This window comes from Hipposideros armiger, unplaced genomic scaffold (genome assembly GCF_001890085.2).
Source record: "Hipposideros armiger isolate ML-2016 unplaced genomic scaffold, ASM189008v1 scaffold_1232, whole genome shotgun sequence".
In the NCBI taxonomy this organism is placed as follows: Eukaryota; Metazoa; Chordata; class Mammalia; order Chiroptera; family Hipposideridae; genus Hipposideros; species Hipposideros armiger.
The window spans coordinates 264,142-268,398 of NW_017732582.1; the positions used below are offsets into that span (position 1 = coordinate 264,142).

Sequence of the window (4,257 nt, forward strand, 5' to 3'; positions counted from 1 at the left end):
ATTAAATGTGATATCAATCCTAGGAAATCTTTCTGTGGTCTGATACACAGGGTGACACCAAGGTTGGTGTCCTGTCACAACTGAATGTTTACAGCACCTTTACTTAAATAAATTCTGCAGAATTCAATTTATATAGTAGTTTAATTATACAAAGATTGTTGGTATAGATTTTTTACTTATGCATGTTGTTCATCCTTCCTAGAATGAATAATGTTATATATCATTATTCCCTATCCATGAATGTTAGACTTTAAAGAAATGCTTTACCAGAATGGTGAATCCTTTAAAATTTGTTTATCTCATATGCTATATTTATATTTGGACTTTAATTATAAGCTAATAATCAATAAAGATAAAAATAAAGATGTGGGAGAATTATAGAAATATATTCAACAGGGACTATCCTCAAGTGAAATAGTTTGAAATTCACTTTGCATAATAACTAATGATTTTGATGAGATTATGTGTAAACCTGTTTTAAAAATCATCACCATTAAGTCAGAAGGAAGAAAAAGGACAGCAATTGCTCTCTTCTAGAATACCTTTCTTAATTATGCATAATTCTTTATCTGGTCTAGTTTTGTTCTTAATGTACAGAATGCTTATCTATTAGGCCCTAAAGCATTTTGATAATACTTCCTCTCATCTTTAGCTGTACCTCCACAATACTTGTTCTAAAACTTTCCACTTTTCTCAGTTTTATATTCACTTACATTATCCACCAGATGAATCAATGTATTGCTTTAGAAGTGAAAGCTATCTGAAGCGATGTCTGACCTCATTCTCTATTTTCCTAGAGCCCTTTTCCTACCATCCAGGAGCCTCAGGCCAAAAGGCATTTGCACTGCTGCAAAAGGCAATTTCTCCATTTATGTTTTGTTAGATGTAGCCCACCCTGAGTCCTCTATGCTTTCTCCTTCTCCTTTGTAACTTTTAATTTCACCAAACCGGTGAACAATCAACACCGAGATAACCATTTAACCCTGCTGCTGCCATTATATCCTCAAACTGCATCCCTCCTTTTAAATGACTACTATCTATGAATTAATATCCCACAAACACTACTTTTCTATCCTAATTCCTTATACTTGCCTTAACTCCCCCCCATCTTCAATTCCTTTGCTCAACCAGCAAAAATATCAGGGATTCACAGATCACAAAACTAATAGTTTCCGAGCCCACATTTTCCTTGGCTTCCTTGAAGAAGGTTCTGTTTCCTTCTCTTGCTCATCAAACAGCTGAGCTTTTTATTTCTCATTTCTCAGTCTTCACCTCTACTTTCTTTACTTGTGAATAAATGCAATAAAGCCTATTGCCTATGGCTACTTGCATGTGGATGTCTTTTCTCATTTGAACACAATACATATGCAGCCAAACTCATGATCATAAAATGAAGACCTTACCCCAGCTTTGCTGTGTCAATTAATTATATAACTAAACAACAGGATCAAATTCTTAATAATTTTAAATCATTGTCTCTTTTTTCTCCCTCCCATTGCTGTTGAGACCTCTAAATGGTATTTTTCCTTGCCTTTTCTTCTTCTTCCAAAAGGTGATATATATACTTACCAATTTACAATTTACACAATCGGAATATCCTGCACTTTATGGTGACAGGAATAAGCATAGTGATAACAATATTTTTTTACTTTGTTTTTAATGTGTTTGTTTGATTATTTACTTGTTCATTTATTTATGCTAACTTTGGACTTCATTTCAAACAAAATTATAAATAAAAATTGAGAGCTACTTCTCTGGGTGTAGGGATCAGGGCAAGGAATTCCTGATAGCTAGGCCAATACCCTCATGCATTGGAGGAGCTGAGATAGTTCCTTGCTGGCTCCTGTGATGGGGAACCTTAGCACATGCAGGACCTTATGCCAGAGTCTACCTATCAAGGGAAAGTAGGCCTAGGGGTCAGGCCCTGGAGAGTCAGGCAGCAGCATGCCAACCACAGAATCAGGTCCTAACAACCAAGAAGATGCTTCCCTGCTTCCTGGACCCAGAACAGATTAAGAGAATGGCCCGCGGGAGGACACTCTCGGCCCTGGCAAGGAGGAGAAAGGCCCTCGTGTTCTCACATTTGTCACCTCTGTTTTCTGGAGGGCAGTGAGCCCTGGAGCCTGTCAGGTGGTGATACTGACCCAGACGGGGAGGCAGGGAGTGCCTAGTAAGTCTAGACCCCACGGCTGGTTCTCTTTCCCCCATAAGCTCTACAGTAGTAAATGCAGGTGACCTTCCTCAGGTTGTCCTGAGCCTTGGAAGTGACCTTGTTGCAGGAGATGGTTCCCTGCTGCACAGCCGCCCAGGGCCAGGCACATGTGCTCATCTGCTCCTTGGTGAACAGGTGCTAGAGTCTGTCGGGAACCATCTGAGCAAAGCCCAAAGCTGCGCTTTTCAGTGGAGTCTTGGAGAACCTTCATCACAGCCTCAGTGTGCTGCAGCAACCGGCCGACCTACCAAAGCACGCCTGACTCACGAAACGCAACCATCTCCTGCTGTTGTCCTCTGAGAGGACAGGCAATAACAAGCTCCATCGCCACAGAGGACTCCAAGTTCAATGGACGTGCTGCCTTCCCACACAGCGTGCATCAGGGCCATCTTCAAGATGTTGGTGGCATCGCACCGCTGAACCCTGGCATCAGCTCCACCAGGTGCAGCAAGTAAGAGCTGCTGGCCTGAGTTGGCTTCAGGTTTTTCTTGTGCGGCTAGAAAATTTCCCGCCTTTCCTGCACTGTGGGAAGGTCAATGGAGACGTGTGGGTCCAGCTGGCCTGGCCTCTGCAGAGCATTGTCCAAAATGTCAGGCTCGGGGTGTGACGCCAGGATAACAAGGTGAGTAGTACCCAACGCATCCGTTTCCACTAGAAGCTTGTGGAGCGTCTGCTCCCCCTCGGTATTGGAGAAGTCGGGGGCGTGGTAGTGGAGAGCTTCTTGCCAGTGGTAATGATCTCGTCAATGTCCACCAGGTGGAAGCTGGGGGCGGGGTTGGGGGAGGGGGAAGGGTCTTGAAGAGGCTGTGCGTGCACACACAGGCTGCGCTGATGCTTCCGATAACCTCTGACCTCCAGGTTGGCCAAGGACAAAGCGGGCACCCAGGCCTCCAAGGCTTCCGGCCGAGTCGGTAGCGCCTTCCCCCGCGGGGAGAGGGGCGAGCACAGCGGCCCTTTGGAATTTTGGCACCAGGCTGAAGACAGCACCGGGCTCTTCAGATAATTCACTACTCTGACTTCCAGTCGGACTTCATGCTTTCCTGCTACACCTTTGAAGCCGACTTTTTCCTCCATCTTTGCATGGTCCACAATCATGAACCGAGCCATTTAAAGCTGCTTACAAGCACTGAATCCTCTTTCTCGTCCTGTCATTCCAGACAGATGGAAAACAGCCACAGAATGCCCATGCCCACTGCTGTCACCCCCAAGGCGGAGAGGGTATCTCCACAGAAGCCCTTAGACTTACAGGAAACTGGGACCCTGACTTTGCCTTCTATATTCAGCTCATCTTCAGCTGCTGGAAGCTTCTCTTTTTGTCCATGTTTGCCACCTGCATGCATTCGTCTCATTAGGCCAGCCCGGGCCACCTGAACACCACAGCTCCAGGGCAAACGTAGACTTTGACCACATCGCTCCCAGGCACCATCCGGCCCACTGCACCTCTCCCGGGCCAGCATCTCGGTGCAAGAAATGTCCCTGCTGGTTCTGACAGCGTTCAGCGGGCTCTTGAGGACAGCGATGACAAGGCGAGTAGCCACCAGTCCTTCCTCTCCTGTGCCTCTTTTCATCTTGGATTTATCTTCGGCTTCATCCTTAAGGTATTAAAACAGTAAGTACCACCTAAAAGTTTCCAGAAGAAACCTGGGGCCTTGGCTAGGGACTTCTTTTCACTCCGCCAGATGAAGTTCTTCTTATGTTTAGACCACCCAAATATATTTAATATAAAAACTGTTTCAAAACTATTTACAAAAGGAAAAACAATTGAAATACTCAACATGATTCACTACATTATAACAATCCAGTTGAGAGATGTAAAAATAAATAACCCTTGAGCTTGAAAAGGGTCAAAAGAAATGACCTAACCTGAAAATCAGACAGAAGTGAAAAATGAAAAAAAAAAAAAAGAGTGAGAGAAAAATAACAGATGCCATGACCTGTGTGATAATACCAAATAGTCTGTCATACGTCTTTCAAATGCAGAGTGAGAGAACTGAGAGAGAGGGGCAGAGACACAGTTGAAAAGTTAGCACCATTAATTCCCAGAA

The 4,257-nt window shown here is 44.2% G+C and overlaps 1 pseudogene; it reads right to left on the bottom strand.

Moving 5' to 3' along the window:
• Positions 1 to 2,176: 2,176 nt before the first annotated feature.
• Positions 2,177 to 3,780, bottom strand: LOC109376901 (paraplegin pseudogene; annotated as a pseudogene).
• Positions 3,781 to 4,257: the final 477 nt, after the last annotated feature.